This window comes from Hipposideros armiger, unplaced genomic scaffold (assembly GCF_001890085.2).
Source record: "Hipposideros armiger isolate ML-2016 unplaced genomic scaffold, ASM189008v1 scaffold_252, whole genome shotgun sequence".
In the NCBI taxonomy this organism is placed as follows: Eukaryota; Metazoa; Chordata; class Mammalia; order Chiroptera; family Hipposideridae; genus Hipposideros; species Hipposideros armiger.
This window is the reverse complement of record NW_017731602.1, coordinates 621,701-634,194: the sequence shown is the minus strand read 5'-3', so window position 1 is coordinate 634,194 and position 12,494 is coordinate 621,701. Positions and strand designations below refer to the sequence as shown.

General features: G+C 37.4%; 1 protein-coding gene across 4 annotated transcripts in view; it reads right to left on the bottom strand.

Annotated features, from left to right (window-relative positions):
- The window catches only part of KIAA0825 (KIAA0825 ortholog), a 246,087-nt gene that overhangs the window by 37,258 nt on the left and 196,335 nt on the right, over nucleotides 1-12,494 (bottom strand). The gene's annotated exons all lie outside the window — the stretch shown is intronic.

Below are 12,494 nucleotides of genomic sequence, written 5' to 3'. Positions count from 1 at the left end.
CATTACTCAAGCCAAAATAACCTGGATACAACATACTATCTCTCTCATATTATGTGATTATCAACGGCAAACCTTCTGCCTAAACCACTTCTCACCTTTTCTATCTGGCTGACTTAAGTTCAACCATCAATACATAGCTAAAGTATCCCCATCTCCTGGATGTGTTTTCTGACTGCCCCTGCAATCAGCTGGAGTTAGCTCTCCCTCCTCTATGATCTTCCACTGTACTTTTATGGTAACTTGCATGAACCTCTAGAATAGCTGTAACCACTGATTTTTTTAGTCTGTCTCCTCTACTAGATTCTGAGTTCTTGACAGCAGGGGCTGTGTCTGGCTCATTCCTTGATCTGCTGTGCCTAGTGAATGTTTGATGGATAGATAGATGAACAAACAGTCACAGATCCATCTATTTACTCAAAGTTTTGCTGGACTGAATAATGAGATGGAAGCATTCTTATAATCAACATTGTATTTTGTGGGTTTAATAATTAAATGTCAAACATTGGCCCTCTGGCCACACATTCCCTGCCTTGGGCTCATGAATAGGCAGACATCAGCTTCCTGAGTTCACCTTCTGCCTTGAACCCAGACCATGCATCACATAGTCAGCCCCTAATAAAGAGGGCTCTAGACACCCTTTTCCTCATTTCTGCTTTTTCTCCTTGGTCCTCCCTTTCTCCATTTTGCAATTATCTGCATGCTTGGGCTGTGCCTTACTATTTTGTTCCTGGCCCCACATTTACCATTATAACTACTCTAAAAAGAAGGACCAAGAAATAGGTAAAAACATATGCTGGGGGTGGTCAACGTTGCTCAAGCAGTAGTTCTCCATAATCAGAAGTGTCTGGACGCTGATGGTAACCACTCTGAGCACCTCTTGTAATTGCAGAAGTCAAACATGACTTGTATTCATCTTTTGTTATTGGTATATATTGAGCATTACAATTTTAATTCAGTTTTCCTTTCTTAAAATGTGTGTGCATTTTTGGCGTTTCTCTCTCTCTCTCTCTCTCTCTCTCTCTCTCTCTCTCTCTCTATATATATATATATATATATATATATATATATATATATATATATATATATATATATTATAGAGCATTTCCTATGTTCCAGACGTTGTGCTAGATATTTGATTTCCTATGTTCCAGACCTTGTGCTAGATATTTGCTGGTAGTTAAACTTTTCGATCTACCTACTCAAAAAGAAAGGTGCTACTATGTTCTCTTACACAGGTAAGAAAAAGAGGCTTAAATAAAGTGGTACAGAAAGATTTTGAACCACGGCTGTTATACTTCAGAGTGGACAAAGGGATGGTGGGCCTTTGTGAATGGAGGACCAGAAGGAAGAGGCCTTGAAATTGGGACTGAGTTTTGGTTTCATATAACAGGCAATGTGGAGCCACTGCAAGATTAGAAGCAGAAGAATAGCAGGGGGGAAAAAAGAGTATTTACAAATCTCTATATTTCACGCTAGCTTTTATTCCTTTGACTATTATGGTAATTTGTAAAACAAGTTTGCTTGGGTCCTTTTATGTTCCACCTTTACTCTATCAGTACCGGGAACTAATGTATACTTTCATGGCAGTGTAATATGGAAAATCAAAACAAAGCAAAAATTTGGAAGCAATAGAGGACAGGCTAGCTAAATTGTGCTGCATTAATTTGGTAAAATGCTAAGTCATTAAAAATAAAAAGTATGCCTTGGCATGGGTGAATGACAAAAAGATTTGTGAAAAATATAGAGCGCACAATTGTAAATATAGATTTCCCCACTCATTGTGACTGTGCAAAAGGAGGTATGTGTTATGTACATGTAAAGAGAACAAGGAGAAATAAAGACGTGAATCAGGATGGTGGGTTCAATTATAAATATGCTATTTCTGTGTTTTAAAAGGTTAGTATTATTTTCAATTGGTTTTAATAATAAAGGGACATTTTAAGAAGAAAAGCATGTCAATCCAGCAGAGATAGATGGATTAGAAGTTAAGGCTAAAGTAAGCAAGATCTAGGCATCAGTGTATGATGGCACTGGATTTCAAGAGTGGAAGCATTGAGGGATAAAAAGTAATGGCTGTGAGAATGCTGAGAGAGAAAACTTGGGGGCATTTGGTGTCTAACAGAATATAAATGACCGAGGTGGAAACTTTACGAAGTATTTCAAGGTTTCTAGGCCAAGGCTAGAAAAGTGTTCAGTGCCATGAATAATCTGATGATAATGATGATGTTAGGACTTCTATATGAGATGAAAGTTATTACATTAAAATATTATTACAGTGAAAAATCCAAGTGTATGTGATCTGGAGTATATTAAACAATTAGAAATGGCTATAGATGACTCAGGGGCACAGATTGAGAGGTTCATATTGGTGAGGCCTAATCTGTTCTGATGGTATACATTATTTAACTAATATAGCATTTTTAAAAATAAAATTTGCATGTTTTTACCTAAGTAAGCACTCACCTTCCCCTATCATATTATACCTTGCCTTCATGTATTTCTTTGCCCAGGTCCTGAAGGCATTTGATTTTGATACCTGGGATAATCCCTTAAAGCCTAGGAAGTGAATGCATTGGCTGCTGAAAAAGGGTTGGGAGGGATAGAGAGAGTGTGAGGATGGAGGACTAAGGCAAAGGAAGCCTTTCGCAATATCTGAGGACACAATACATCAGAACATCTGTCTTTAATAGGAATTCCCGAAAGTATATAAATGTAACTGGGGGTGGAGGCAGAGGGAATAATCCATATTAAAAGGACAAATATTTCCGAATCTGAAGAAAACCACAATACTGAAGAGGCCTACTCAGTACCAAGAGAAACCAAAGATGCACACATAGACACAATCTCGTTTCAGAATGACCAGGAGGGAAACAGTTATTTTTTTAAAAAGCATCCAGGGAGATAATAAGGGGGGGGGGGGAAACAGTCTGGCATCAGATTGTTCATAGGCAGCATACAACACAGGCAGATATAGTTTCTTTATAAAGATAAACATGAATGTACTATTCAACACATCATTCCCACTCCTAGGTGTTATCCAAGTGAAATAAAAACCTATATTCTGTGAAACCTTATAGACATAGGTATAGAGGCTCTGTTTGGTGATTCACAATCTCCAAATACTGAAAACAACCCAAACAATTGGAGAAATCTCAAATATGTTATGCTGAGTAAAATAAGCCAGATTGAAAAGGTGATATACTATATAATTCTATTACTATGATATTCTTGAAAGAAGAAAACCATAGGGAAAGAGAACAGATCAGTGGGGTTGGGGCTGGGAGAGGAACTGGCTACAAAGGTCAGTACAAGTGATTTTGATTGTGATGATTGTTAAACAACTTAATGCATTTGTCATAACTCAGAACTGTACACCAAGAAGAGTGAATTTTACTTCATGTAAATTTTAAAAATATTAAAAAACACAAATTGATTTAAAAATACAGGTTATATCACATAAAGGTGACCAATAGAAGAACTGAAATTAAAATTTTGTTAGAATTTCAAGGAGAGGGGAAAGCAGGAAACAATATAACTTAAATTATGTATTTATTTTTCATTATAAGAAATCAATAATATTAAGTTGGTAAATTTTTAAACATTAGTGGTATAGCATTATCCACTATATTTTTCAACCAAAAGAAATAAACTACAAATGGCTCAAAAGGTTACACCTGGAGTGGGAGTTGTGTGATTGAGGAGCTGGGGAGAGGAACTTTTATATTTAATATCTGATCTTCCTGTACCATTTGAAATAATACATGTGCATAAATTACTTATAGTTTATTACAAATTAAATTTCAAAATTATACTAATATGCATATTCTTGATAAAAAATATCTTGATTTAAAAAATATTCCTCCAGATTTCATATTATCAATTTTAGAACTATATATTCTCAAGGTACATAAAGGTGAGCGTTTCATTTACAGTATAAGAAAGTACTGTAGGTATCCAACATTTTATATACAACATATCACAAAAGTACTATAATAATAAAAAATGTTATAAATGTTAATATATAAAGTGGACATTATTAATTGTTCAGATTTGTTATTTTTAATTATATTTAATAGACATTTAAATTTCTCTTATAATTATGTCAGAGTAAAAATATCTTCAAAGAGATAATTTCATCTCTTTATGTTGATATGGCAACATAAACAAACTGAGATGCTCAGTGATGACCAATAAGCCTGAAAGCAGTCGATGGCCTTTTCATCTCCAGCCAAACTGAATCAATGGGCCTATGACAGCTACTCCTGGCAGAACCTAGGCTAAAACTTTTCGTAGAAAAACATCACAGATGCTTTGGGGTTTGAATAGAATTTGACAGGGGAAAGACTTAACGAATAGTTTTTGAAAAAAAAATATATACTCCCTACAAGCAAATTTTTAATAGCTTTTGATCCATTGCAAGAACCCCAAAGTGCCAGTATGTGAATGCATAATTAGGTAGGAGAAAATTCATTACAAAGTGAATTTTGGTTCAACTTGACAAGCAAAAAATTCTCCCATGGCTGCTTTTGAGAAAATTATTATACCTTCCTTTCATCAAAATGTTGCCAGTTCTGCATTTCTGTCAATAGCATTTAACATATTTATTTAGGTTGTCTGATTTTTACCTCACGCGAGTAATGGAGACCTTTATTTAAATCACATCCCTGCTCACTTATATATCACCTACACATAAAATCTCTCCATATCTAAGAGAACCACTCTGCATCCCCACTATGGTAGTCATGGAAATGCACCACTCACATGTCCTGCTGCAGTTAGCATGGTGACTAGTGGCCCTAGGTGTCAGTCCTCTGCATTTACCATCACCATCACCTTTGCGCTCAGACCACGCCTCTCCCAAGCTGGTCACAGCCAGTGTCTGAGCACAGTGTGGCTACTAGTGCCAGCCAGGTCCTGCAGGACATGAGGCTCCTCTAGGGCATGACTCTTGCTCAAGGAGTCCCCACTGGCCTTGTGGAAACGTTCTTAGAACTATTCTGCTATCTGATACTCTTCCTACCCAGTCCTCCTGCCTCCTCTTCTTTCACAGGTGTAGATTAGTAACTTGCTCTGAAGGTTTGCTTGCCTAGCCCGCCTTCCTCCTCTTTTTTTGTGTGTTTCTCTCCCTAAAACCTCTTGTAACTCTAATCCCATCTTGGCATCTGCTTGAAGGATTTGATTCGAGCCAACACATGCATTCTGAAGAAATGGTAAGCATGGCACTTCTCTACCTAAAGAACACCCGAGCCACACTGCTTTCAAAGAGAAATAATCATATCTAACTCTTATGCAAATTAGGAATAGCTTTAGCTGAGCTGCTAAGCATCCTTGGGAATATCTTTTATATCGGTGATGTGGATTCTCTCCTTCCATCTCTAGCTGTAGTCTCTAACCTGGCCTTCCCTCCTTTTGGTTAGCCTGTCCCACTACCCCAGCTGTTGTTAATTTCCTGAAGTGCTCTCTGTTCTTGTCATTCCTTTGTATTTAAAGGCTTTGGTGATTCCCCCAATTCTAGTCAAGTCCAAACTTCTTGGCCCTCAGGCCCTCCATAACCTAAAAAGTCAACTTACCTCCCAAGTTTCAACTAGAAGAAAGCTCTCTTTCTCCAAGGCTAGAGACAAGAAGTAAAGGGTTGAAGATGATAAAAACAAAATTGAGGTTTAGAAAGAAAAATCGGGAGATTTATATTAGATGGCTTTATTTTCCTGATAAAGTGGGTGGTGTCAAGTCAGTGGCTGAGAGAGATACAAGGAGTTAAAGAGGAGAGGTAAGCTTTGTGACAACCAAAGTGCAAATTCAAAATGATTTTAAAATCTTGTGGAGTAGGACCCTTTGATGTATGTGACATTCTCTAGTAGGCTGTTACTTTATTCTGAATAAATGTCTTTCACAAAGTAAATGCTCCAAAATGATTGTTGCGTGAATAAAGTAAGCAAAGCTCTGGAGAGGAGCAGAGAGAAGGGGTTAAGCGTCAGAATATGAGCAGCATCACTCAGAGTTCTGTGCCTTAGTTTCCTGATCAGGAAAATGGTGGTAATATGGTATTTACTTTATAAGGTTATAGTAAGGATTTACAGGTAAATATGTGATGTAGTTCACTTAAATTATGCCAGCCACGGCAAGTGCTCTCTGTTTGCTATTTTCATTAGCAGTATTTTTTTTTTACAGTGACTATACAGCTATAAAAAAAAGTTGACTGAAGGGTATAAACATCCAGCTATAGGATGATGTCTAAAGTACAGTATGGTGATTATAGTTAATAATGCTGCGTTATCATCTACAGGTATTCCTTAATTTATGATAGGTTACATCCTGATAAACCTATAGTGAGCTGAAAATAACCTACCAAACATCGTAGCTTTGCCTAGCCTACCTTACATGCTCAGGGCACTTACATTAGCCTCGAGGTGGGCAAAATTATCTAATACAGTGAACACCGGTAGAGTACTGGTCATTTACCCTTGTGATCGTGTGGCTGACTGGGACCTGTGGTTCACTGCCAAGGCCCAGCATCATGACAGTATCATACCACATATTGCTAGCCTGGGAAAAGATCAAAATTCAAAATTCAAAGTACGATTTCTACTGAATGCATATTGCTTTCACACCATCGTAGAGTCAAAAAATCTAAATCGAATCATTGTAAGTTGGGGACCATCTGTACTTGAAAATTGCTAAGAGAGTAGATCTTAAATGTTCTCACCACAAAAAAGAAATGCTAATTATGAGATGTGGTAGAGGTGTTAGTGATATGGTGGGTAATCATTTTGCAATATATAAGTGTATCAAATTAATACGTTATACAACTTAAATTTACACAATGTTATAAGTCAATTATATCTCAATAAAACTGGGGGGAAAAACTGGACCAGGAATAAGGTATAAGTAGCTAAAGTAGCAGATACAGTTAGAAGCCTTCATTTTGAGTCCCAGATGCCATTTAAGATCTGTGACCTTGGGCATGTCATGTAATGTTTTACAACCTCACTGGTACTATCTCTCATTATATAGTTGTAGTGAGGATCAAAGGAGAAGATTTGTGTGCAAGTACTTTATAAACCATAAAGGAGGACTATATGAGTTACCAATCAGAAAACAATATACATGTATGGGTTTGTTTGGTTCATGGACCAAAGCCCTAACCCATGCAAATCCTGAGGATCAGTGTTCAATGTAAACACCCTAAATACATGTTAGACAGTCTCTGCGCAAAAAACACACTGCTTTAGGGTTTTGGATGGGAGGGAAGCCTGCTCCTGTTTGAGAAGATGGTGATGATGGGTGAAGTGTCACTGAGTCTGAGGTCATTTGGCGGAGGTGGGAATAAAAAGGTTTTCTAAGGAGCGAGAGCACGGAAGAAACCCAAATTTGAGTGCCATGGCATATGTAATAGATGTGATAGCTGAGAGGTGTGTATTCATAAAATCAGCTTCCCCCTTTTTTTAAACCCACCTCTCCATAACCAGGCAGCCTGCTACTACATCAGGAATTTACTGCTGTGAGCAACTATAAACATTGTGCTAATGGCAGCACTGCCTGAGAACGGTCATTGGAGAGTGCAGTCAGAGGCCAGAGACAATATTTCCTACTTTCTACACACCACGGGGCACATGCAGTATAATCTGATATAGTGTAAAGCTACTTGAATAATAATCATTATTATTAAAAGCAAACAATCAACTCCACAGATCAACGGCTCTTTTAAAACATGTTTTCTAATCTCTGCTTCCTCTCAGATATATGGTTACTGTCCACCTGGAAATGCCCCAAAGTGATAGCCAGAAATCTGCCACCACCACCCCTTCTGCTGTTCCTGCCATCATATTTAATTGTGTTTGCTCAACTTGAAGCCAAACTCATATGCAGTATATTTAGATGGTTAAAATAGCACAGCATTCCACTGTATTCACCGATTACTTTCAACAGCACAATTCTTAGAAATTAGTCTGGAATAAATAAGGTAAAGAGAAAAGAAGCAACATGAATTTGTGCCAGTGACAAAGAAAACAATATCAAAACGGACATCTGCAGATCCGCCATGAATGAGGGAATATAGAGTGTCCCTTTAGGTGCACTCTCCTGCAAATGTAATCACCACATCATTCGCCAAGTCTGGATTTATTTTAAAGCGGGTAAGAAAGAAAGCAAGAAACTAATAGCAAGAAATTGTGAAGTGCCTTTGTAATTTCAAAAGATCAATGTACAATCTTGTATAGCATTAAATGTAAAGGTGTAGAACTGATATATATGTTGATTTTCTAAACCTCTAAGGAGCATTTTTTTTCCACAACGGCAAACTTTCTAAGTTGAAAAATGTATATTCAAAAATATATATTCATGAAAAATTAATATATATTCAGGAACCCTTTTCTGAAGTCAGCTACTGCATATTTCTTCATATGCTTTGAAAAGTACAAATTTACAAAGGTTTGGTTGGATACTTTTGTCAGCTAACTCCATCTTAAGTTTTTCAACTTGTATTTTTAGTGTTAACAAATACTAACCTTATCATCCAAATACCAAAGGGCTTCTGAATAATGGGGTAAAGAACACACTTTGTTGCTGAAAAGATTATGGTTGAATTGGATCAATTAATTAAAAATAAAGACCACTGTTCTGTGCTTTTAATCTGAGCCAAACTTTACATCATCATCATCATCATCATCATCATCATAAATAAAAACAACAGGCATTTTAAACATAAAGAGCTTAATTAACCTAATTTTCATTCCAATTTGGAAAATGAAGAGAATGAATATGCATGTAGATATTTTTTTTTACTTGAGATTTTCCAGGGTATACTTCTGGTAACTACATGACTGTTGATTAGGGAATCCCATTTGAAGAATGTCTACTGTGTGGAACTGTCAGGAGTTGACTTTTTCTTCTGTATTCTTATTCCTCACTTGTTGTCACGTCCAGCGTGGCAAGGGCAAATAGGTTCCTTTTAAGGGGCGACGCAGATTGAATAAGAGCAAGAGACAAAAGTAAGATTAAGAGTGAGACCAAGGGACTCAGCCAGAGAAGACTGAGTGAGCCCTGAATCGGGTCAGCGTATGGCTTTTATTGAGTAGTTTGTAAAGAAGTGAAACTGCTGTCAATTAATTTGCAACCGTGTGACTTATGTGTGCCTTAAGACCTTTTCCATTAACATTCCCATTGTGTTCCAGCATATCCTATGCCTTCACACTTCCGCCACATAGCCCCAAGACACTTTGTTACTGTGTCCTCCCAGGGGAGATAACTATTATCATTCCAATAGGTCCCAGTCACCTGAGACACTCCCCGAGAGAGCTTTACAGATATCGAGCTTTACAGATATCATTCCATCCGGCCTCAGTTTTCCGAGACACTCTCTCGACTAATGGGTCAGAGGCTAATGTAGGGGGGGTGGTAATGGAATCGGCTATAATGCAACAACTTGTATATTGATTAATTTAACAAATAGTACTCAGAAACTATTATATGCCCACGTGTTGTTCTAGGCACTGAAGTCACAGTTAGAACAAAAGTAGGCAAAGTGCTCTTCTCATGGAGCTTATAGTCTACACTGGGGGGCAGGACTAGGAGAAAACAAACAGAAACTAGATCTCAGATAGTGATAACTTCATTAAGAAAGCGCAGCAGAGTAGAATGCCAGGGTGACTTGGAGGGTAACTTTAGATAAGTGATAAGGAAAGGCCTTTCTAAGGAGGTAACCTGTGCCCCAGAGAGACAAAAGATGGCACCAGCCATATGAAGAGCTGAGGCAACAGCAATTACAAAGACCCTAAAATGGGAAAGAGCTTGGAGAACCCAAAGAACAGGAAGAAGCCAATTAAAACATCATGAATTGGAGGCCAATGTTTTGAGATGAGGCCTGATAGTGAGCAGATGATACATCCCTTCCAAGGACTCAGGCAGCAACTTCAAGAAGTGTTCTGCTTTAGAAGTCAGCAGAGACCCAGCTTGTGGCACAAAGGCCAGTATTTTCTCAGATACCAATATTGTTGGCACCAGAAATCTCCTCTTTCATGTGTCTACATTGTTCCTTAAGTGCTTGTCTCATGAGTCTTCAAATCCTGAGTGACACACCCGGCCTTTAGAGTCTCCCTTGTTCATTTTCTCACTCTTCCAGTGCCTGGTCTCCAACCTGATACTTGTTCTGACCCTCACGGTTAGTGTAGGGCTGGAGTCCACATAACCCTAGGACATGTAACCTCAAGAATAACCTGACTACTCCATTTCCCACCTCCTACTTCCTGCTAATCCTTAATGACTTTTACTGCTTCCTTACCTGACCAGATACTAAAACTGCTATATGCTTGCTAATGTTACTACTTTCCTCAGTATGTATTATATTTTCAATTTTCAAAAATACTTCCATATCCCTTAATATTCTTGATTGCATCAACAATCTCCACAAAGTAGATATATAATTACCATTATTTCATTTTAAAGGTGAGGAAATCCAAAGTCAAATAGTTCGGGTAACCTTCCTACAGTAAGCTCACAATAGGACTGGCCTGAGAAACCAGGAATTCTGCTTTCCCATCTCTAACCTATTTTGGGGGTGAGGGAGATATGGTTTACTGCCGGCATTGGGGTCTTGAAAAAGTAAGTCCACACATGGCCTGCTTATTATTTTTTTAAATTTATTTNGCAGCTCAGCGGCTGCTCAGCTCGGGCTGGGACTCGAACCGCTGTTGCTCAGAGCTCAAACTCTTGAGCGAGCTCTTAACCAACTGAGCCACTCGATGGCCTGCTTATTAAATTGAATTTGAAGACCACACACAAAGGAATTTAGGAATTAAATAGAAAACGCCCCCTACTTCAACTTTTTTCATATTTGTGTATTTGAGTTCACTTTTCTTCATAACTTCATGTCTTTAGACATTTGCAGCCCCATATATACAGTAGAACATAGTGTAGAGATTAGTATAAATATATTACCAATTAAAGAGAAAATAGGGAACAAGTGAGCTGTTTAATTGCTGAGCATATACAGCTGCTCTGGGTTTTCTTCTTTAGCTCTGCCTGCCCCCAAAGATCATGGTTGTACATAATAAGTTATCACTTTGTGGATGTAGGATGGCACATATATCTCTCATTCTAAAAGTTCAATATTGTGATCTCATTTTGAAATAAGTATTTTTCAGATAACCATGTTGTCAAGAATTCAATGTACTATTTTTTTTTTAAATCAGCATTTTCCGATAAATCCAAACAAGAGAGTCTTAGAGGACATGCCAGAAACAATTTTCTTACCAGTTCAATATTAATCAAGTCTCATAAATATTATCCTGAAAATAAATGGGGAAGTGCTAAAAGAAATTAAAAACTCTCAGGTGTCTTTCATGCTTTGAAAGTAGATAAATTACGTTCATTGTAGCTTGTGGTATGTGGTAGTTTGAAGTAGAATGCTTTTCATACCATTCTTTAAAAATCTAAGGCTCTTATTATGATGACATTCTAGCTGTTTCTATTCAAATTCATGCCACTTTTCCAAGAGAACCATTTCGACCTGTTAACTTCTGGCTAAATTTGTGGGAGTTCTTCCACTCACCCCTGTGCATAATATTTTGAGGAAATAGACTAATAGCTATTCACCTAATTGAAATATATCTAAAGCTGTTATACAAAAATAACAATATGCAATTTTGGTGAAAACACAAATTCACTTGGAAGTCAATGCTATTCAGAGCAAACACAGTAAGTTTTGAAGGATGTGCTGCCCCTAGAGTACCATTTAGTGGATTGGAAGCAGCAATTCACAGATGAAGAAAACTTAGCAAAATATAATACAGTTAATCTATGTAAGCCTCAAACTTGCCAAATAGCTGGAAACAAATGACTTACCTTTCCTAGTTTATTTCCAGATAGACATTTAACATTGTGTAAACATCATGTAACCATAGGTTCAACACAAGAACTGGTCTCCCCTCCACTATCCCCACCCTCTACCCTCCAAGTAACTTTGGGGCAGGACAGGAGCAGCTCTGGGGGACCAGTGCATAAATAGGCTGCATTTTGGACTACTGCCTGTCAGATGGTAAGCTTGCTGGGAGAAGGCTCTGTCCTTAATAGGAAAGCTTCTAGATTGTTCAGTTTTATCCATGACGGTCGGGGTGAACTTCATTCAGGGGTGAATATTATACCATTGTGACCACACATCTAAGCGACAGCTGTTATTGGCAATAAAGCTGCCTGCCTCTTTTTTTTAAACATCCATCTGGGAAATACTGGAATCTCTCTCTTTTAAGATATTTTCTTATATGCAAGCATATTTCTCAAGGACGATTTCACAATTCTACTATGTCACTGTCATTATTGTCTTTCAGGAAAAAAGATACCTAATTTTTTTCAAAAAGATGCAGAAATACATTCTACCTCACAAATAATATATAGAAGGCCATTTTCATATATAAATGTAAGCAAACAGCTAATACTTGAATGAAGAGCCATATATATATATATATATATATATATATAATCTTATGTGAAAATGTGATACT